Source organism: Canis lupus, chromosome 22 (assembly GCF_011100685.1).
Source record: "Canis lupus familiaris isolate Mischka breed German Shepherd chromosome 22, alternate assembly UU_Cfam_GSD_1.0, whole genome shotgun sequence".
Taxonomy (NCBI): Eukaryota; Metazoa; Chordata; class Mammalia; order Carnivora; family Canidae; genus Canis; species Canis lupus.
Window position 1 is genome coordinate 10,854,822 of NC_049243.1, and position 24,568 is coordinate 10,879,389.

The following is a 24,568-nucleotide window of genomic DNA, read 5'->3' on the forward strand; positions in this document are numbered from 1 at the left end:
AGCTATACCTCAATAAAAAGAAAATGCAAAACAGGTTATTATTATAAGTTCTCTACTCTTAACAAATACATCTATAACATTATATATAGTATGTAAATGTACTACTTTAGATGACTTTCAGAGATACATAGTACAGGATGTTTGTGTGATTTCAAAAACTTTTCATTTGCCTGAGAAAAGATCATTTCTTTCTTTATGAGTTTTAGAGTGAAAAAAATAAAATGCAGAATGTCAGTGGTAGAATGGTGCTGAAGAGGGAAAAAATAGTGGGTAATCATTAGATGGACTGTAATTTACATTTATATTTAGTAGTAGAGATAAATTGAAAAAAAACAGATTTGTATCTGAACAGTAGAATAAACATTTTGAGCTCTCAATAAAAAACACAAAAACCAAAGCAAAACAAAAACCCAATATGGACACATTGTTTTCTCATTTTGATTTTTCTATTGCTGCATAACCAACCATCTCAAAACTTAGAGCCTTGGAATATCAGCCATTTTATTATGTCTCCAGATTTTGTGGGTCAAGAATTTGTTCAGGTGTCTGCCAACAGATGTTTCTAATCCACATGGCACCAACTAGGGTGATGTAATTATATTCATCTGGTGAATGAAATGGTTTGGAGAGTCCAGGATGGCTTCACTCACATATATAACATCTTGGCAGGAGTACACTGAAGGCTAGGCTCAGCTGGGGCAGGTAACTGAAGGTCTTGCAAATGGTCTTTCTAGCACCTAGCTTCTCACTTGGAAGCTCAGGGTTCCCAGAGAGTGTGTTGCAAGAGACTGGGACAGAACCTGCAAGACTCCTTTCGATCTGGCTTCATAAATCCCAGAACATTACTTCTGTAATGTTTTAATAATCAAATAAATCACAAATTTAAGCCCAGATTCAAGATGGGGGATTAGCTCAATGGGAGGAGTGTCAAAGTATTTTTTAACCATCTTTAATCTATTACATTTATCTTTTGCAGTTTGCAGTATACTCTATATTAGGTAATGGGTTAATTTTCAGTGATAGTTTCTAGCCTTGGTTGAATTATAATTGTTGAAAGGGACACAACCTATAATAAGGCAAAACCCCCCAAACAGTTAATATATAAAATCACCTGTTTCCAGTTAACATCACCAAAATTGCCTGTTTTGTGACCACAAACTGATTTCTAATATTCATATAGATAAGTTAACTAAGAATATGTCACCGTGAAATAGAGCCGATGAAAATACCATCATTTACACATTAGAAGAGAAAATTACTTAAAGCTTCTATTTTCCCATATTTAAAATTTTCAGTCCTACTTGTGCTCTAATTTGCATATCCAATGTTTCTGTGCCATGCTACAGTTCAGTGGTCAGGATAGTCATTTTTAGGTATATGATACCTTTTAAGAAAGGAAAAGCAAAGGGATGTACAATCAACAGTTCTAACCAGTTGATAAACTTTGACCTCAAGGCAAATTTCCCCAGGATGCCAAAATTGAATTCTTTTATTCTTGTCTCTTTAATGAAGTTACTGAAGAGTAGACATCTCAGGTTCTTCCTCCAGATGCCATGGTTCCTGTTCATAAACTTTTCACATTTCTACTATTGGCTAAAATGATACCTACTGCAAAAATTAAACCCAACTGACAGGAACCACGATTAGATGAATCCTCTTTGTTGTTTTCTACTAGAACATTTGTTGGACCTTTCTATAAGGTTAAAAAGCATCCGAGAATGAAATGAAGTGGTCCAACCTGTTTTGATAATGACTATAGAATGGTTATGATTGCATTTAAATTTACATAAACATGAATATATTAAGCTAGCAGACAAGAATTTTACAACTGGAGAAAATTGAAATAAAGCTGGAATACACTTAATTATCTAAATTACTATCGATATCTATCATTACAAAGTACCAACAGCAGTATAATTTTGTCCTAAGCCTCTAAACACTCAACAAAAGAACAAGACTGCATATATTCCTATAACCCCCAGTGGAGGTATTGAGATTACACATGCTTTCACTAATTTAAAGAGGGACTTTCACACTGGGATGCATTAAAAAGAGAACATTTAAATAAAAGGCAATTTGCTTTGCCTATAATTGAATTCCCCTTGCTGTTATTGCTAATTATTGACAATATTTGTGATTGACTAAGAAGCTTTTGCATTCAGAGACAAAATTATTTTTCTGCTGGATCTTAGAAGACAGTGGCTGTCTTTGCATTATCACAGACTGTTTCCATGGAAATGATTGTGATTTGAGAAACGTATCAGCAACATGCAAAAAATTGCTCTGTTCAGAGAATTCCCTTCCCTTCACTGCTCTGGGCATTGTACAGTCTTGCATAGTAAGTACATGATAATGACTTCTCACATTTATATAATGTGCCTTTGTTTTACAAAGTACTACACAATAGATAGAACATGGTATATACAACTATAAAGGAAGAAGTAGAAAAGTACATTGAAGAGAGTGAAATGGAATTATTTATTTTAGGACAACTTTACAATTAGGATTTTTGAAAAGATATTTGTAATAGTGATCTCAATAAGAAAATGTCTAATCATTGTTTTATTTCAAAGCACATTTCTTGTTCCTGGGGCTATTACTGTTTCCCTTTTTTGCCATTTATTATTTCGTATATGAATAGACAGACTATTATTCCACTTACCTGGTAAGGCAAACATCTTCTCTGCCCAGATTATTAGAAGAGGCTCTCCTACCGTCAATATTATTCAGTGCAATTTGGAGAAGATTTTTAAGTTTCTCCAAAAACTCTGTGCCATGGAGAATTTGGCCTAGGGTAGCCTTACATATTAGAACACTAATGCACACAGATCTTACTTGGAAGAAGAGGTAATGGAAAAAATAAATGGATAAGTGAGAAAGTCAGAGATTAGATATCCTTAACAACTTCGGTTTCTTAACTTTAATACCTAGAAGGTAAGATAGTCCTTCCCTTTTCATTTTTTTAGACAATCTTTTTTTTTTTAAGGTTTTATTTATTTATTCATGATAGAGAGAGAGAGAGAGAGAGAGGCAGAGACACAGGCAGAGGGAGAAGCAGGCTCCATGCAGGGAGCCTGATGTGGGACTCGATCCCGGGACTCCAGGATCATGCCCTGGGCCAAAGGCAGGCACTGAACTGCTGAGCCACCCAGGGATCCCATCTTTCCCTTTTCAGCTGAGTTCCACAAGTGGATTTATTTTTTAACCTTGCAAGTATGGAAATTGTATTTCAAACTGAAATAGATATGAGTATGGGATAGCAAATAGCATGTAGACAAAATAAATTTAAAAAGCAGAATTAGATAGGAAGTAGTAGTGGGGGCCAATTGGAATTCTTCTGCTTGGGAACTAAATCTGAGAGTCTGTGATGTACAGAAGTGAGATAGCTCATTATATCCTGTGGCTCTTAGAATTCATACTGGGTACCTGATTGGGGGATTCCACTTTCATGTTACCAGGCATACTTGGAAGTAAACACAGACAGGGACAAAATTTATATATAAACTCCACAGGGAAGCCCTTTTGTACTCATGGTCAATTTCTGTGCCTAATTCAAATTTGCTGACATACCAGGTATTTTTAATTAGTATTTTTGGGTGTTTTTGCAAAACTACACACTCTGATAATTAGAATGTCAATATTTGGAGGAATAGGATGATTTGAAGAATTGCGTGGCACTCTCCAGTATACTGCCAACCCTAATTAACCATTAGTGAAGAAATAGTGCGATTACCTCCTCATACAGTGCAGGACTAGAGTTGTTGTTCAGTTAAGGTTTATTTTTCCAAGTAGTGTTTGGGAGAGAAGATACTTTATTGCAAGGTTGTAATGTTGCAGTGCCTCCAGGGATGATTATCAGTTAATCTGTAGCCCTTTGCAGCAGCCTATCCTCTCCACCCTCGTCCCAAGACACACTCTTGTCTTTATTCCAGCCCTAGAAAGATATTATGGGAACAGATGATTCCCCCAAACCTTGACCAGGGGAGAATTTATTTTAATAAAACAACAGTGAAATAATTACAAGAACTCAAGGTAGACACTACTTATTAAAAACACTAGAATAATAAAAAGGGCTATCTGAAGAATGAAAAATGTCAAAAAGGAGGTAGAGAGAGGGGTTTTAATTCCAAAATAACTACAACCAAAGAAGAAGTAGGATTATGACTCTCTGATTAGAAGGTGAGAGTGCTGGCTAAGCCCCATGAGTATATGTTACCAAAAATAGCACTGAGAAAAGCTACAGTCTTACCAGCTAAAGTTACAAAGGCTAAAGAACAAGGCAGTGGTAACTTCTGGAAATTGAAGTGAAATCAAGATAGCATGAGGCCTGAAGAAGAAATGAGATCTAAATTCAGTGCATAATTCAAACTCCAACAAAAAAAATATACATTAAAAAATGTTAAAATAAATAAATTCAGTCCATAAATTGACCCAAATCCATGGCTGACAGCTAAACTACATGTGAGTAGCAGGGGCTTCACTACTCACATGTAGGAGACCCATTGAAAAATCAAAATGTCAGAAAACATTTGATTATTGAAAAGTAGGCCTGCATAGAGCTTTATCTGTGAGTTTAGTGCTTTTCTAAATCATTATATTCCCCAACACTATATAGCCTGAGTGGGAGAATGGTGAATCCTGGTAACTGGAGGTGTTACAGTACAGAGAATAGATAAAATTTTGGAGTTATGGAGAGTGCTAGAAGCAAGGAAACCATAGAAAATGTATATTACATCTCTACCTAAATCTTTGGTTGACTACCATATTTTGAGACTGAGAGAAATTCAAGCTAAGACAGCAGCAGTAGGAAACCATAAAAATGGAGTTATCAGCAGCTGCACGTAGTGAAAGACACTCCATTTGCAGTTTGAATCAGGTAAGTCCACTACCTACTAGAATTATTGTTTTAACTAGAATAATAACAATAGAGTTGCTAAAAATAATAAGATGTTTAATATTCAATCAAAAGTTATAAGAAATGGAGAATGAACAACTAAAATCAAAGAATGAAAAATATTAAATTTGAAATCAAAGGGTTGAAAGAAGTGAATAAATAGCAGTTTGGTAGACATAGAACAACTATAGCAATAAGTACATAAATTACAAAATTTTCTAAATCCAATCGCAGAGGTTTTTAGACTGGTTTTAAAAAACAAGAATCAAATACTTGTTATAGAAGACACATTTTAAATGTAGAAATAGATTGAAAATAGGTGGTTAGTCAAGAATATACTATGCAAATATGAAGCATAGGATAATTGAAGTGGTTATATAAATATCAGAAACAGTAGACTTCAAGGGAAGGAGTATTAAAGAATGACATATCCTGATGATGAAAGGGGCAATACATCAAAAATACATAATAATTATAAATATTCACATAATGAACAGCTTCAAAATATAGAAAACAGAGACTGATGGGAGAATAAGGGAGAAATAGGCAAATTTTAAGTGAATTTTGGAGATTTCAATGTATTTCACTCAGTAATTGACCAAATAAAAATATAATAAGCAGGAAATCTGAATGAACTTCTTAACCACTATACTCAACTATACCCAACAACTGCAAAATACACATTCCTTTTTTACACATTATTTCTGAAAACACATGGAACCAAGATAGACAATATTATCTGCTATAAAGCAAATCACAGTGGACTTCAGAAGATTAAAACCTCACAGAATATGTTCCTACCACAATGGTATTAATCTAGAACTTCCTCTCGCGTATTTTTGCTCCCTTCCTTTTTCCCCTCCATCTCTCTCACATACTCTAGAAAACTCCAAAATAATTAAAAAGTTACACTCTAAATAGCCTTTAGGTATTTATATATATATATTTATGAAATAAAAATAAGTTACAGCAAATGAAAACTCAACATAAAACTTATGGGATGCAGTTAAAGCTTGTTTAATGGGAAATTTATATAATCAAATATACATAAGAAAACTTGGAAAGAATCTCAATCAATGGTTTAGTCTTGCACCTTAAAACTAGGAATAGAAAAGCAAATGAAATCCAAATTAAACAAAAGAAAGGAAATACTGCAATACTGCAGAAAACTAAGAACTAGATGAGAAAATAGCATCTAGGTCTTTGAAAAGATCAATAAAATCTAAAAACTTTCAAACAGACATAGGAAAAAATATGAGGGAGAGAGGGAGGGAAAGAGAATGAAAGCACAGATTACTAATGTCAGGATGATAGGAAAGAAATAGGGAAAACCAACATAGAAACTATATGCATTAAAAATATAATGTGGGGATATTATGAAAAATTTATTGCTAATAACCCTCAAAAAAACTTAAATGGACAAACTTTAAATGCTCGTTCAAGAATAAATAGATAACATGAATAGCCATACTATTATAAAATAAATTGAAGTCATTTTTAATAACCACACACAAACTGCGTTTACTGGTGATTTTTAGAATATATTTAAAGAAGAAATAGTATCATTTATACATGAACTCATCCAGAAATTAGAAGAGAAAAGCATATATACTCACACATCTGATAAGGTCAGCTCACAAAATCGTAGATAAGAGAAATATATTATAAGAAAAGAAAAATACAGGCATATATACCACATAAACACAGACAAAAACTCATTTAAAATCTTAGCAAATTGAATCTAGTGATTAACCAAATGTGTAATATATCATGACCTAATGAATTTCACCCCAGAAACACAAAAGCAGTTTAATGTTCCATAATCAATGTAATTCCCAATACAAACAGAATAAAAAACAGTACATATAACCATCTCAGTATATCCAGAGAAATATATACAATTCAATAGCACTTCATGATGAAAATCTCCAGCAAGATTATCTGAGAAGGGAACTTCCTGAAGCTAACAAAGTGTTTCTATGAAATCACTATAGGTGATACCATGATACCACACTTAAATAGTGGAAGACTAAAAAAAAAAAAAAAAAAAAAAAAAAAAGTGGAAGACTAAAAGATCCCACCTAAATTCAGGAATCAGACAAAGATAGCTAATCTCTGTGTTTCCTCTTAGCATTGTGCTAGAAGTTCTAGTCTGTGCAATAGGGAAAGAAAAAATGGTATATAGATGGAAAAGAAAGAAGAAAATCTCCATTGACAAATGACAGAGCCATACCTTCAGAAAATACTATAGAATAGGGGTGCCTGGGTGCTCAGTCGGTTAACATCTGATTCTTGATTTAGGCTCAGGTCATGATCTCAGGGTGATGAGATTGAGCCCCATGTTGGGTTCTGGGTTCAATGAGGAAGCCTGCTGGAGATTCTCTCTCTCCCTCTCCCTCTGCCCCTTCTCCTGATCTCACATGAATGCTCTCTCAAATCTAAAAGAGAAATCTATAGGTTATTAAAAAATAACAAATACTTATAGAAATTATATTAATATAACAAATACTTATAGAAATAAAAAAATGTATTTAGCAAGGTTGTAGGATTCAGATCAATAAAAAAGATTCAGATCAATATTCAAAAATTTTATTTTAATTCTTGTCAAAAAGCAAATGAAAAATATCATTTATAATAGCATGAAATATTGAATATATAAGCATAAGTTGTACCAAAATATGTAAGGATATTATATGTACTGAATATTACAAAAAATTGCTGAGAGAAAATACAATATTGGATGACTCAATATGGATAAGTTGTTATGACCATCCCAATAGATCTATAAAGTCAGTGAAATCTCAAAATCTCAACAGGCATTTTTATAAAAGTTGACAAAGTGATGATAAAGTTCAAATATAAATGCAAAGAACATAAAATACCAAAAGCATTGCTGAAAAAGAAGAAAATATTGGAGAGCATTCATGACCTGATTTCAAGACTTTATATAATCTGTAATAAGGACTTGTTTTGGTGTAAGGTTTGATGTATTGTTCAATGAAACAGATAATCAAGAAATAGATCTCCACATATCCAGCTGTGTGGTCAGCAATGTGTCAGTGAAGCTTGATTATTACTAATGCATATAAAAACATCAATTCAAAATGGGCTATAGACTTATGTGAGACATAATATTATGTAATATTTAGGCAAAGATTGATAAACCACGAAAGAAAAAGTAGCTTAATTGGATTTTATTTGAATTAAATATTTTTTATATTATATAAACACAGTTAATAAAAAGACAATTCAAGCCACAGACCAGGAGAATATTTTCCAAAACATGTCAGAAACAGATCTAGCCAGAAGATACATAAACTATTCTTTCAGCTTATTAAGAGAATGCAAACGATCTAATTAAAAAGAAAGATTTAGACAGTTTATCAAAATATATGAATAGCAGTTATTTCAAGATGTTCAATATTATTAGTGTTTTCTGTGGACTGAATGTATCTTCCCAAAATCCATGTGCTGAAGTCCTAATCCCCATTGTGATGGCATTTGGAAGTTGGAAGGCAGGTCATGGAGGGGTGGAGCCCTCATGGGTAGGATTAGTGATCTTGTAGGAAGAAACATGACAGAGAGACCATCTTTTTCTCCACCATTTGAGGATACAGCTAGGAGGCAGCTGTTTGTAAACCAGGGACAGGTCATTTACCAGACATCAAATCTGCTGGTACCTACACCTGAGACTTCTCCAGAACTGTGAGAAATACTTATTGAAACTACCTAGACTACAGTAGTTGTTATAGTAGCCTGCAGGAATACTGCTATCATGGATGCTGCACACTGAAATCACAGTAAGTTACTACTACACATTCACTAAGAACGGCCAAAATGTAAAAGTGTGACAATTCCAACTGTTGGCACAGAATTGGAGCAACTGGCAATGCCATGTATGGCTGGTAAGAAAGCAGAATGGTTCAACCACTTTTGAAATCATTTGACAGCTTCAAAAATTGTATTTCTAGATATCTCCTCAAGAGAAATTGAGAACACATCCAAACAGACTTGCATGTGTATTTGTAGCAGCATTATTGATAATTGCCAAGAACTAAAAAGAATTCGCTCATTGAGTGGTAAATGCACGAATAGAAATATATTTATACAATGGAATACTACCAGCAATAAAAGGAACACCAAATTGTACAGCTTAAATGGTTGGATTTTTTTTTCCTCCTTCTACTGTGATTTCATTTATTATCTTAAAATTCACCATCTTTTTTTAAGAGTTTTTTTTTTTAATATTTTATTGATTTATTCATGAGAGACACAGAGAGAGGCAGAGAGAGAAGCAGGCTCCATGCAGGGAGCCTGATGCCTGACTTGATTCCAAGACTCCAGGATCACGTCCTGGGGTGAAGGCAGGTGCTCAACTGATGAGCCACCCAGGCATCCCTAAAATTCACTATCTTCAGGTGTATAACTCAGTGGCTTTATTATATTCACAATGTTGTACAAAATCAAAACTATCTGACTCTAGAATATTTTCATCACCACAAAAAGAAAGCTGCCCATTCCTCCCACTTTGACATATCCAGCAACAGCTAAACTACTTCTTGAAACTTTAGAAAAAATTATTTAAAGATTTTATTATTCATTCATGAGAGAGACAGAGAGACGCAGAGACACAGGCAGAGGGAGAAGCAGGCTCCATGCAGGAAGCCCGATGCAGGACTCAATCCCAGGACTCCAGGATCACACCCTGAGCCAAAGGCAGACACTCAACCAGAAATTTGATTATTCTGGATAGTTCATTTAAATACAATCATTCAATATGTGACCTTTTATATCTGGCTTCTTTCCCTTCGCTTAAGGTTTTTGAGGTACATATATGCTTATAAGCATGTATTAGCACTTCATTCCTTTTTATGGATGGATAGTATATGTTTAATGTATATACCACAGTTCGTTCATTCATTCATTCATTCATTCATTCATGGCATTTGGGTTTCCACTTTTTAGCAATTCCAAATAATGCTGCCATGGACATTAGTGCCTAAGTTCTGTATGGGCATATGTTTTCAAGTATATTGGGTATATATATATATAGGAATGGGAAATGTTGGGTTATATAATAATGGCAACCTATTTTCCATAGTATCAGCACTATTTTACATTCAGTCTAGCAATTTGTGAGGGTGTTCCATTTACTCTCTATCCTCACCATTTCTTCTTGTTGTTATTATTATTGTAGCCTTATGGGTGTGAAGTATCTCACTGAGGCTTAGATTTGCATTTGACTAAGGTCAAATGATACTGAGCTCTTCATGTGGTCTTCTGTCATTTGAATATCTTCCTGGGAGAAATGTCTAGTCAAACCCTTTGTCTATTTTTAATTAATTAATTTTTTTTTTGCTTTTGAATTATACCAGTTCTTTATACATTCTGAATATTGGATCTTTATTGTATGCATTATTGACAAATATTTTCTCTCATCCTGTGGGCTGACTTTTCACTTGTTGATAGTATCCTTAGAAGTTAAAAAAAAAAAAAAAAAAAAAAAAAAAAGGATGCCTGGGTGGCTCAGTGGTCCAGCATCTGTCTTTGGCTCAGGTTAAGATCCCCAAGGTCCCCACAGGGAGCCTGCTTCTCCCTCTGCCTATGTCTCTGCCTCTCTCTGTGTCTCTCATGAATAAAGTAATAAAATATTTAAAAAAGAAGTAAAAAAAAAATCCATACATTGTTACCTTTGTTAAGTGTGAAGGCAATCATTTCCATTTTTCTCCCTCCTAGAAATTTGACATTTATTCCAGGGATGGCTCTGAGAGGAAAGTTGAGATAGACAGATAGATCGATTGATTGATCTTTCTGTAATCTATATGCACATATTTTATTCCTAATGGGTGGAATTTACAGCAATCAGATTTTACCAAAAACAAATTTCATTGCTAATATAGAGAATAAAGGCACTAATTCTGTTTTATACCTTATTATCTTCAAGTGACTTAATCTTTCCTGCATGACAAAAAGTTCACATTCCAAGTCTAGGATTTTTTTTAGACCTAGTATCAGTGTAACTCTCTCTCTCACTCGTCTATCTCTCTCTCTCTTCTATAGTAGACTTATCTTTAACTGTGTTTAAGATGAGGATAGATTAATTTACTTGAAATTTCAATTGCATTGCCATTTCTTTGCTAACATATATGCTATACATATACACACTAATATATATACATATAATCTATATTCTTGATGGAGATTAGAATACTAGTTGCTCTTTTAGATAGCAGAATGGTAAAATCTTGATGTAACTAAAAAAAGATGGACTAACAAATAGCTCTTTAATTGGTCCTATGCCAATTGGTCCTATGCCACTCTGAATATAACTGATTCAAACATTTACCCCCTTTTTAGAGAAGACATGTGTGTGCACACGCATGTGAGTGAAAAATAGATATGTATTAGAAATATAAACATATATATTAGAAAAATATCTAAAACTGTATGCATCAGTGACACATCACAGCCAAGTAGGTATATCACATTGTTTTTGATCAGTTGGACATCACTGGCTAACTTATCCATCTGCTTTACTCTCCAGGCCTAAATTTACTGATATTAAATCTGGAATGGAAACTAGATGGAAATCTGATAGAAATTTGTGGTAACGAAAGAGTGAATGACTTCCACAGCTACGGCCAGGCGGGCCGGCAGGCAGAGCGGGGCCTGGGGCTGTAGGGCTGTCCCTGGTGCAGCCGCTCCTGAGGTGTGAGAGGGGCTGTGGCTTTTGTGCGGCGCGAGTATGTTGGTGTTGGGGGGTGGTATGGAAATTGTTAATCTTGTATAAAGCAACTCAATAAATTGTTTCAAGGTTTCCAAAAAAAAAAAAAGGGGGGGGGTGTAACTTAGCCATAAGTTTGGTTAAAGTGAATCATTGTGTTTAACATTGAAGTGAAAAACATAATTTATTAGCATATTGTATGAACTTGAGCTGAGAGATAAAGAAAAGTTGAAGCCAAGAAGAGGGAAACCATAAAATGAACCATGCTCAAGAAGAGTGGACAGAGAATCCCCTCTGTCATGACTATTAATATCTAATAGGCTACAACTGGGGATATATTTGTGTCATTAAAAGAGCTGGTTTACAACCAATTAGGAATCCGTTACAATCCTTAATTCCAAGACGTAGAGAGGCAGTATGATATTAAAAATGTTTTTAACTTTTTTTTTATTTATTATAACTTTGAAAATGCTTTCCCCAAGATTTTTTGGATGAATAGAGGAGCTTTTAATATGTAGTGAGTGGTACATAAATGTTATTTAACCAGTAAGTTGGATGTCACTTTGCCTTCATTAAATAATACATCTGTTAGTTTATATTGTGTCATGTCTAAACATTTTAGATACCTTACACAATTATTAGCTTGGAAAATATGCTTCTAATAATTAGATCTTGGGTTATGGAAATAAAAAAAGAACAGCTAATTTATACGATTTCTATTGAAAGGGGATTGAGAATTAATGATTTTTTTCCCTATGAGTACACTACAACATTTAATAGAATCCATTAATTGTGGAGAACAACTATAGATACCATAGATAGTTAATATATAATAAAGTAATAATTTGCTAGGCTACCATCTAGAAAAAATGAATTCATTTCTGAAAAAAAAAATACTAGAATTGGAAGGAGAATAAATATTCCAGTAATCAAAAAAGGGAAATTCACCTCATCCCATGTCCAACCCTATGGTTCAACCTTCAAAAAGTCTCAGACTCAGGCAGTTTTACAGGTAAGTTTTAACAATTTTTCTTTTGAGTATAGTTGGCGCACAATGTTACATTAATTTCAGATATACAACATAGTGATTCAGCTTCTCTGTTATGCTGTGCTCACCACAAGTGTAGCTACCATTGTCACCATACAACACTATTACAGACTCATTGACTATATTCCTTATGCTGTAACTTCTGTTCCTATGACTCATTCCAGGATTAGAAGCCTGTATTGCCCACTCCACCTTACCCATTTTGCCCATCCCCCACCCCCTCCCCTCTGGCAACAATTGGCTTGTTCTCTGTACTTATAGATGTGGTTCTGATTTTTGCTTATTCATTTGTTTTATTAGATTACACACATACGCAAAACATATGATTGAACAGTTTTTCAAAAGAAAAGGTTAACTTTCTTGTATGAGTGGTTCTTTCTTTTTTAAGATTTATTTAGGGTGCCTGGGTGGCTCAGTTGGCTAAGCATCTGCCTTCCACTCAGGTCCTGATCCCAGGGTCCTGCGATTGAGTCCTGGGTCCGGCTTCTGTTCAGTGAGGAGTCTGCTTCTCCCTCTACCTCTCCTGTCCTGTTCCTGCTCTCTCTCTCTCTCCCTCTCTCTCTCTTTCTCTCATTCTTAAATAAATAAATAAATAATCTTTAAAAAAAAAAACAAAAAGATTTATTTGTTTTAGAGCACAAGAGAGCATGTGTGAGCAGAGGGTGGGGAGAGGGAGTAGGAGAAGGAGAGAATCTCAAGTAGAAACAGTACTGTCCGTGGAGCCTGAAGTGAGACTCCATCTACCTACCCTGAGATCATGACTGGAAGATATACTCCATAATCTAGAAATGAAGAAGGAAGTTCCTTAATTTATTAAAGGCTATATACCCAAATTTACAGCCAAAATCAAGAAACTTTAGCACATCTTCATTTTAAATTGGAAAGAAAAAAAATAAAATAAATAAAATAAAATAAAATAAATAAATTGGAAAGAAGACAATGATGTCTGCTATTGTTACTGCCTTTTAAGATGGAACTGTGAATATGGTGAATGCTATAAGGCCAGAAAACAATTGTGCAATGTTTGGAAGGGATAAATCTATCATTTTTCAGGTGCTATAATCAACTACAAAGAAAATCCAGCAGACCCAACAAACTATTAGAATAATCTATTTCAGTAAACTTATTGAATATGAAAATATGAAATGAAACTTCAAATATCAATAAACTTATTGAATATGAAAGTAATAGCTTTCACTCAGGAATGGTAGCACCAATAACACCAAAATGAGATAAAGTACCATTCTGATAGTAACCACAAAAAAAAAAAAAAAAAAAAAGGTTTCTAAGAATTAACCAAGAATTCCAAAAGTATTCATAGAAATAATTAAGTTTATTACTGATATTAAGATTAAAATTAAGAAGGAGGTTCACAGTCAACATGGTAGAAGTATTTCACCTGGGTTTTTAGAGGTATCCAACAAAATCTACAATTTTGGGTTTAATAAAGGTACACAATGAGTTAGGGCATGTTTTTAAAAGAAGAGCCAAGAGAATAGGACTTATCTTACTATACCTTAAAACATACTACAAGCCATTGCCATAAAAATCAGTATTGGCATCATAATGGATTAACCAGTATACAGAATATAGAGCTAAAAAATAGAGCTACATACATACAAGAGGTTGAAATATGGTTATACTGCAAAGCAATGGAGAAAAGACAGCTTATTTGTTCAACGTCCAGAAAATTGTTTGCCATGGAGAATAAAGCTTAATCCCAGTTTTACCACATATAAAGGTGAATGTTAAATGGATTAAGATAATAAAAACCTAAATGAAGAAAGTGGTGAAAACTATCTTAATGACCTAGGCTTGGAAGACATCTTTAGCAGGACTCCAAAAGCACAAACTGGATTTGAAGATAATGCATTTTACTCCATCCAAACTAAAAATGTGTCACTTCATTAAATTTACAGATGTATAATATATTCTGATAACATATTTCCATGTCTACAACAGGTCAGTATCTAGATTGCAAAGGGAGCTCTGGCAAATAAAAAATACAGTCACTATAGAGTAGCAGTAAAGCATGGAAAGTGCTTTGAACAGGGATGTGAATCTGCAGAAGGTGCTCAAAGACTAGGAACTTACTAATAATAATCAGAAATGCAAATTAAGCAGTCACGCATATCCATGAGTCACAAAAATTGGAAAGAGAGTTCGCAGAATTTATTTTCAAGGATGTGTAGAGAAACTCGGTAGCTCTCATTGTAAATGCAAATAATATCCACATGCTTCTAAGTGATATGTCAGTATTTACTGAAACGAAGAATGTCTATTCCTTATGGCATAGCAGTTCCTTTCCTGGATGTGTGCATATGACTATGTGTAGGCAGAAAATTATACTGCTTTTTATAACTCTTAAAAATTCATTATATATTTACAATGATCCCACAAGTCTCTAAAAAGATAGGATTATATTCATCTTTATATTGTCTCTGACTGCTAGGTTTCAGAATTTGTGATGTTGACCACTAAGTTATATACTACTAAAATGTGGAATAATATGTGGCAGTTAAAAGCAAAAACTTAAGTTACAATAGTTTGGAAAGAGCTTATAGATAGCGTTCAATGAATCCACTGAGAGAGAAAAAGAAATGTAAGCAAGGAATGAAATTGGAAAAGAATACTATATAAGAAAGAATAAATAACGCTATATGCTATGCAAAGATGTCTACATATTTAAAATAGTAACTTAAATACATGAGAGTGGTCTTCATCAGGGAGAAATGGAAAATAACAAAAAGTAAAACAAGGCATGGCATCAACAGCTGGTGCAAGTATTTATGCTGTGAACTGAGAATACAGTTATGTGTGTGTGTGTCACAGCCATGAAATTTGAAGAAAAAAAATCATAATACAAATGTTGATCATTCTGAATTTCACAAAATATTATTGTCATATAAATGTTAGCTTTTCTAGAAATTTTTTATTATGTTTTTGTCTTATTAAATAAGTTATTCTGAACATTCACAGAAGCGATCTTACTAATTCCCCGAATTCAAATTCTTTAGGCAAAGGGAAAGGTTTTTGAATCACATCACTATGTGCGATTTATCTGCGTTATCTCTTATTACCATCTGTGCATTTTAAATAATATCAAGAGAGACATTTAGTAGGTATGGAACTTATTTCAAATTAGTTTAGATTTAGTGTTTTGATTCTTAATATTTTATTATGTGGTAAGTGCTGTCTACTGTGTAAGAACAGGATTTTTTTGTTTTGTTTCTTTTTTTTTTGTTTTTTTTGGGGGTGGGAAAGGCATAAACAGATTTTTGAAGTTAAAAAGTTTTTTTTTTTTTATCACATTAGTCTTTGGAGAGGAGAAAGTGGCATCTCTGTTTTATAAGGGATATAGGAAGCAATTGGCTTTATTTTATTTTATTTTATTTTATTTTATTTATTTGCAATTGGCTTTAATAGTGCAAACTGCACATTAAGAGGCAGAAGACTATTAAGTGTTAGGTGTTATATTTATGTAAAACACTTTCTAGGTGGTTCTTAAACTATTTTGTGTGAGCTACTGCATATTTCAAATTTGCCTTTATTCAATTTCCTTCACTTTTAGTGGCTGAATATAACGCTAATGAAAGAGAGAAAATGAAACTGGAACTTACAAATCTCTAAATAAAACCTTAATATTTGTTTTGTTTTAAGCTGTACCCATCGGAAAAGATGCACAAACCATCACAGAAACCTGGATGAGAAAGTTCCACACTTCCCGGATGGGCAAAGTTCTTTGATTCATCTTTATTCTTTTATTTCTTACTAAAATAAGCTGTGTTCTAAGTATTTTTCAGAAAATTTAAAATATAAATGCAATAAAATGGCCCATATTCCCATCAACCAGGTAAAACCGGAGATACAGAAACTTGTGTAAAACTAAGGGCACTCTGAGTGACAGTTTGTAATATGCTTCTCTGACATTATTTTTTAACACATTTTACATCTGAGTAGCGTGCTAAAAAAATCCTTTCAGATGGAAATGCCTTCAGTTATTCAAGAGGGTCCTATAGGCTGATTAAACTTGTATTGAGAATTGCTGTTGTCAATTACATGCTGAGAAGCATTTAAACACAATTAATTCAGCAAATTAGCCCTTCTTTGCCTTTTATTTTAGGTATGCATTTTGTCAAGAGTATATCATGGAATTTTGATCCCTCCCCCCATTCTAAGAGTCTGTGTTTTTATTATAGCTTTTAGAATTAATTTATGGTTATCAGGGAAATGGGTATGTTTGTCCATTATGATTGCTTTCTGCTTTCTCTTATTTCCTAGTTGCCTCCTTTTATTATTTTTTATTTTTTATTTATTTTTATATTTTCCTCCTTGTAATGTATTGATTTGGCAGGTAAATATCTATGCTTTTTCCACTAGTGGTTGCCTTCAAATGTTTAGAAAAACACATCTTTGTTTTTCTAATTATAAACAACAGCATATATCCTCAAGATTTTAATGTTTAGCTTCTTCCAACTTTCCCTCAATTTATAGTTTTTACTGACATAATTTACACTTAGACTCAGACTGTTGTTATAAAATTTTATTGCTGTTACATATTACCTATCCTAAGGCAGTTTTCTTTCTAATTTGCATTAAGTTATAACCAAAATAGTAATATTTTAAAAATACAACTCTAATATTTCCAGAGTTTCTTTGTTGTCTATCATCATGGTCTTATATCTGTACTTTCCTGTTCTTGTAGTCTTTAATTATTCAATCTCTAAATATATTTTAAGCATATATATGGGTGGTGGTCTTTCTTATCCCTTTATATCTGTGGCTGTCTTGATCTAGTTATTAGAGAAAAAGACAACATCCTAGAGAATTCTTGATATTTTCTTCTCTTTCTTAAAGTCATATCTTCATACATCTTGAAACATTCAAAGTAAGCAAGTCATTTAAATTTTTTGATGAAAAAATAAATAAAAATAAAATTTTTGATGAATCATTAAATAAATTTCTCTTCTCCTTGGATTTGTATGTCTTTCTACTATAGTTTTGTTTTGTTTTTTATCTTGATACATATTTGCCTCTTGATCAGTTTCTCCTGATACTGAGTAAACTCATTCAATTTGTCTGCAGCTTCAGTTATTTCTTCAACGTTGGACAATAGTTTGTGTGTGTGTGTGTGTGTGTGTGTGTGTATGTTCTGTATTTTCTTTAATTATATTTTCCTTTGTTTTCAGCTTTTAAACTCTAAAATTTCAATTATTAGTACATTGGAAATCCTGGATATACTGTGTCTGCCCATCTTCTTTTTCGTATGTTCACAGACCTCCTCAGTTCTGGGTGAATTCCTTGAGCAGGTGATGTGGCTCACTGTTCTGTGTATATTTCATTGTCTATAACATAGTTTAAGTCATAACTGTAATTCCATCTTTACCATTCTTCCCTGATTTTGAATCAGTCCCTCACCGTCACTATGCAGAAGTTTTGCAGACCCAAGGCAGCATTTCCTGGAACATTGTGCAGTACAACCTGTTTCAGAGAGTGACATTTCTCTTGATTCTTCTGATTGTGCAGCGCCGCCTCTTCCACCTTGTATCTTTTCACAGGTCTGATGATTTTCACTGCTTGCTCATTTCTGCATGTTGCAATCACCCATGCCAAAAAGGCATCAGGACTCTGCTGGCTTGTAGCCCCAGACAAGATGAATTTTGACAGTGTAGACTTTGTGCTACTCATCTGATGTGAAGGATCCCCTACTGAACTGCTTATTCTATCACTTTCAGAAGAAGTTTTGATAAGTGACTTTCTCTGCATTTTACACAACCTCCATAATGGAAAGTCTTAACATCGCCCTGGCATTCATTCATGCTCTGCTGTCTCCCCTTTCAGGTTAAGAAGTAGCTATGAGGCTTTATCAAGATTCCTTCTGCTTACTCTCCAAGCTCTTTAATGAAACGAGTTTGCTCTTTCATCCTTACTTCAATTCAGTTTGTACCTAATTTGGCAGAAGTGCCTTAAGGTCTATGAAATATGAACTGTAAGGTATTCTTCTAACTTTTCAGCATTGATACAAGCCCTCTCCCAATTTTGTATATCATTGCCCACACCTATAGGGTTTAAGAGACACATGTGGTGGGTGCAAAAGGTTACTTGCCTATGGTCGCATGACCTCACGTTTGCCTAAATCTGCCATTGATTTGTAAACTGACAAGCAAAACTCCTTGTTATTGGATATCAAGCAGGTGTGATGAAAGATAGGATTAAGCAGTCACAGAATTTCAGATCTGCTCATGTATGCGGCTCTACTCAGCAAATACAGCTTGCTTTCTCGTGGTGAGGATAAGCTCACATATTTTATTAGCTGTGATTTGCCCTTGTTGGTTGTCTTTAGCGACTGCCAAAAGTCAATTTAGGAAGACACTCTGTATTGACACCAAGATAAAGCCTTTGCAAATCAAGTCAAACTGTGGAATATCCCCAGCACTGTGCATTTCAAACCCTCTCCTTTCTCCAGAGATTTGTTTGGTGGGCCTCTGTACCACAGCCCTTTGAAGACAAGCCCTGATACCATCAGTGACTAATGATCAGTCCTTGCATTGGGAGCTGAAGAAAGTACCCCAGATTCAAGCCTGCTTTCCCTAATTAAAAGTGGTTAATAACTCTTTTATTGAAACTAGATTAAATTCTTATTTGGGAAAGTTAATTTAAAGTATGACCTGTCAGCTCCGTGGCACTTCTATCCAGTCTCATCTCCACACAAATTGAAGGAGAGTGAATTGTGTTTTAATATTCTCCAAAAGGACAGAGTGAGGAAAAGAATTATAAAGTAGAGGATCGAGCAAAGTGGTTGCTTTCACTTGATTTGCAGAGAAATCCTATATAACGAAGCCAAACAATACAATTTTCTGAATTTGCGTAGGTACGTTACTCTAAAGATGCTGCTGTGACAGCCCTAGGCAAATTATTCTTTTATACTAAAACTGCTGAATGGGCACCTTCTCTTGCACACCTGTTTTTAGCAGCACCCATCTGGTTTGAATCCTTCTCTCCAGGCTTACTAAAGGCTATTCAGTGCACACAATCTCTGGCCTTAGACTCCTGTCCTTCCATAATAACATTCAACTCTGTAAGGGGATCATTCAAATTAGAGTCTATGTATGGCTAGATGCATAACCCTCTCCGAGATTCTGAGTCCCTCTTTGTGAGAGCAGCATATGGGGGATATTTCTGGATGGGGAGGCAGAGCACAGTCCTGGGAGTCAAGAAGCATGGCAGAGAGACAGCACAGACGACAACGACTGTGACCTCAGAACCTTTGAGAACAAGTACAATAAGCGATGCTCCTAGCTTTGTCTACACAAACCCCTGTGAAGACGGTCAAGACAACACAGCTCTCTCTACAGAAATGAGAATTATCATGTAAAGAAGAAAAAACAAGTCTGCCTAAGTCATTGCTTGGCTTCTTGTATCAATGAGAGAAGAGTACAATCTTCAAATTGTTCCTTTTTATTCTTTTTCTTGTTCTTTTCTATTAACTAGATGCTGGACTCTTTTTAAAATAGAAAGTTATACCTTTTGAAAGCTTTCATGAAATTTTTCATGAATAAAATGTTTCCATTAAGATATTCATAGAAATTGACACTATAATTCTACATAGCCCCACGTATTTCTTATTTGTACAATGAGTCTATATTTCTGTTATCCTGCCTCTCATTTCAAATACACTTTCCTAGAATTCCCAGGTTTTTTTTTTTTGAGTTATAAGTACTCTTTGTGTTACCAAAAGTCTCCCACTATTGTTTTTTGACTGAAAAGCCACTTTTCTTGTGATAGTTTTTATTTTCTCTAATGTGTTTTTAATTTTGTTGGTATATTTTCATTAACTTATTTTCATGTAAGTTATCTGTCTACAGAGCTTAATTACCTGGGAAAATATTCAATCTACTTGATCAGTTCTTGTTTTACATTAAATAAAAATTTTCTGCCTTTTTATACTTAGAGGTTTTTAAGAAATCCACTCTCTTTTTCAGGCATCTATGTTCTGTATTCCCTAACCAGAGCTTATTAAATGTCTACACTGGCACCTAGAAGATGTCATTTTAATATTTTATTTTTTTCATTTTTTTACTGTAGTTTGGAAGTTTTCTGAGATTTTAATGATGAGAATGTTTCCTGCTTTATTTGTTCTCTTGTTACCACTTTGCTCTTACTGAGAGCATATTAAGATGGTAAAGAAAGATACATCGGATCATGACATATGAATGTGTTTCTAATGTTTACCTATTTTATATTCTCCTGATACAGGTCTCTTTGATGTAAAAATGTTCATTAGAATTTTAACCTAACTTTTCAGGTGCTCATGATGATTTTTATTCAAGGTTTGATAGCCATTATTTGTTTTTATATTATTCTAGAGTTTGTCTTCATTTCCTAATTTATAACCATGAGATCATAATTTTTGATTTCATAACTGCTCATAATTATGAAGCTTGATAACACTAATTTGTGTCATTTTCATTTTTCTTCTTACTAGCTCACTTTCTTTGGGACATTTTGCTCAATGAATGATTGAAAATGAGTGGTGTCTGCTTGAATACATGTATATATTTTCTGAGTGTAGAGCTTCATGACTGTCAGGCCAGAACCACTTTTGAGGAAGACTATTTGAGGAAGCTATTTAAGTTCTTTATCCTCACTGTAAAATTCTTACAATTTCTCTCTTTTTATCCCCAACCCCTTTATTTATTTTTTGTAGTACTGTTTTGTTCAATACCCTTATTTATTTTTTTTATTTACTTATTTTTAAAGATTTTATTTATTTATTTGACAGAGATATCAAGAAAAGAGCATGAGTAGAGGGGAGAGGGAGAAGGGAGCCTAAGGTGGGGCTCAATCCCAGGACCTGGGATCATGACCTGAGCCAAAGGCAGACACTTAACTGAGCCACCCAGCTGCTCCAAATATCCTTAATTCTTTAATATGGAATCATGAATTTCTAGTGTAAATTCATTTTTTTCCACTTAAATCTCAGTCATAGAACTACTATTTTTGTAGGAAACGACCAATATTTCCAAAAGTTACCAAGTGATACTACCTGGTTATATCATGTTTTACCTCACAGTTAGTGATAGCCCATTTGTTAAAATGAAGGGTTATATTTTACCACAGGTAGTAACTTATTTATGGGGTTATACATATAATTACCAAAGTAAAGAATACTTAGAATTTATACATATTTTATTGATGTATGAAATGAATATCTGTCTCTTTGTTATATTTCTCATTATAACATCCTTACCAATAAAGTGTTTTCTGTTAATTAGACATTTTTGACACCTTTCATATGGAATATCAATGACCACCTTTCTTAGGAACTGTTATTATAGCCACAGTGATGTATCAATAAGACCTAACTTTTATAAATGAATTAAATTTAAAACTATTTTCCTGTGCTGCTTCCATGTAATGTCTTTTTATTTAGCTGATAGCCTCAAATATAGTTATGCCAGTTTCGCTAGAATTGTTTCCAAGAATGTATGCTTATTTTATATTAGAAAGGCTTATTTTGATGGCACCTGGGTGGCTCAGTTGGTTAAGTTTCTGCCTTCAGTTCAGGTCATGATCCCAGGGTCCTGGGATGGAGGCCCATGTTGGGCTCCTGGCTCAGTGGGGAGCCTGCTTCACCCTTTGCCTCCCCTCCCTGCTCGTGTCTTCTCTCTCAAATTATTTTTTTTAAAGGCTCGTTTTCTTCCTGTGGGCTATTCAGACCTCAGGCATCATTGGAACTAGATTTAGGACACCAGGTAACCTTCCACTATGAGTGACCCTTTGCCCATTTTTAGCTAATGAATTATGAAAGACAACAACATGAACAAAGAACATGAGGAAAACTGACAACTGATAAATCTTCAACTCTGTAATGTTGTATTTCTGTCCTGAGATGAGTCTGTTCAACCTAACACATGCTCCATCAATAGGACCTGTGCCTTGACCTGCCTTTTCAGTGGGTGGTGATAGATTTGCACTGTTCCATCAGAACTCTATCATTCAAGCCCCTATGTAACTGACAGCAATGTTTCACGGCTTCTGATTTGGGTTAGGGGTGAAGTCTGTGGTCTTGGAGCACTACCAGAGTAAGTGGTCCACTCTGGATCCTAAAGCATGGCCTCATTATCACTCCACTGTAATAAACTGAGCTGCCAAGTTGCTGAAGCACTGGTGTCTCCAGAAATCCTGTTATGGCTCTTTGATTTACTTTTTATGGTATTTGAGATTTCTGAGTAACCCGAATACTCCTTTCTTGTTGTGACCTCATTTTTTTTTTTTTTTTCACTCAGGGCTGTCTTTTTCTTTATGTTGCTCCGGTGAGTCAGACAGCTTCTCCAAAAAAAAAATTTTTTTAACAGGCTGATTCAAATGGCTTCAATAAGAGTTCTTCCTGTCTATAGAATTCTGCTCAGTAAAAGAGCAAATCTGGTGCTAGTCTTGGAGGCATAGTCTACCTCCGAATTAGAACCTTGATTGGCATAGCTTCAGTTTGGGATTTATATGTGACTGTCAGAGGTGAACATTTTTGGCTAAGTAAATAAGCCCTACATCGGGACAATTATGGATCGAGACTGTTACTTTTTCAGGAAATCAGGTGGGAGCAAAGTGAACTGGATGTCTGTACGGCATATAAGAAAAATATGCAAGTTCATTAGCATTTGCAAATTCCAAGTAGAGAGATAAGTCACAGTTCAGTAGAGCCTTTTAATCAGAATCCTATTACCTGCAAGGAATTATTACATATGCACTTGCATTTTCAGAGGACAAGAACAAGAAAATAAAAAACCACCAGTGAGCTAGACAGGACATTTTCTTCTAGTTGGTTACATATTTAGCACAAGAAGGAACACCCGCCATCCAGCACATTTTAGGTCCTTGCGTGAAGCTCCTCTGCTAACATCTTGTTAGCAAAGTAAATCACATGACCAAAACTGAAGTCAAAGGCTCTCATTATAATCATTTCTTACATATTACTATTCTGGTATCCTGGTCCTTTATGTTTCTGTAATTTTCTCCAATACAGTATTATTTAACAAGTCCAGAATGACTATGATATAGAAAAATTTCAAAAAGAATCATTTAATATGTTAAGTTTGTGTTTGGCTCAGGTGATTTTTGCTGCCTTTAAAAATATGTAATCATTGTTCCAAACCTTAAGGATGTATACAATTTCTTATCTTTGGTGACCTTATTACATTTTAGTAGGGAATTAGAAAAGCAAACACTATAAATTAATGCTTTAAGTATTATGACAGAAAGCTGTATAGAAAGGAAGGGGAAATAGTCCGTGCTTACCTCCTAGAAGAGATAGTGCCTAATAAAAATGAGAAAAACTCCTGGGAACAAAGCTGCATGTAATGATATACCTCTTGACAGGGAAGTGGCATAGACGGATGTGTAGAGGGATGAGAAGATGAAAACATTGTGTTTGAGGGGCTTGAAAATAGTAGAATACTCAAGACCTTGTGTACACATTTTAATGATACATCAGGAAGCTGGGGAGATAGAGATGAAAAGGCTCTTGGCTTGCCATGATATGGAGTGTTTTTTTTTTTTTTATTCCAAAGGGAATAGAAGTCATTAAAGGCAAGAAGCTCATAATCAGATTTACATTATATAAAGATTGTTCTGAAGAAGTATACAGATTAAAGCCCTGGTGGAAAGAGAAATATCACCTTGAAGGAAGGCTCAATACTTCAAAGATGGAGGGAGAGAAGAAGAAGGAGGGAAAGGAAGAGTTGGGGTGGAGAAAAAGAGGAAGAGAGGCATAGGTATAATATATTTATGAATGGAAATACTCTACCTATCATTGCTGAATTACTAATAATAAATGCAGTACCTGGCACATAATTGCTCAGTAAGAGTTTGTTGACTGTATCTTACATAGTTTGAGGTAGCAATA

The 24,568-nt window shown here is 34.3% G+C and overlaps 1 long non-coding RNA gene across 1 annotated transcript; it reads left to right on the top strand.

The window, feature by feature from the left end:
- The first annotated feature begins 2,171 nt into the window (after window positions 1-2,171).
- On the top strand, window positions 2,172-24,419 carry LOC111091829. The gene is made up of 3 exons (XR_005375992.1): window positions 2,172-2,338; window positions 16,327-16,519; window positions 24,234-24,419. It is a non-coding gene; the product is annotated as an uncharacterized LOC111091829 (long non-coding RNA).
- The last annotated feature ends 149 nt before the right edge of the window (window positions 24,420-24,568 follow it).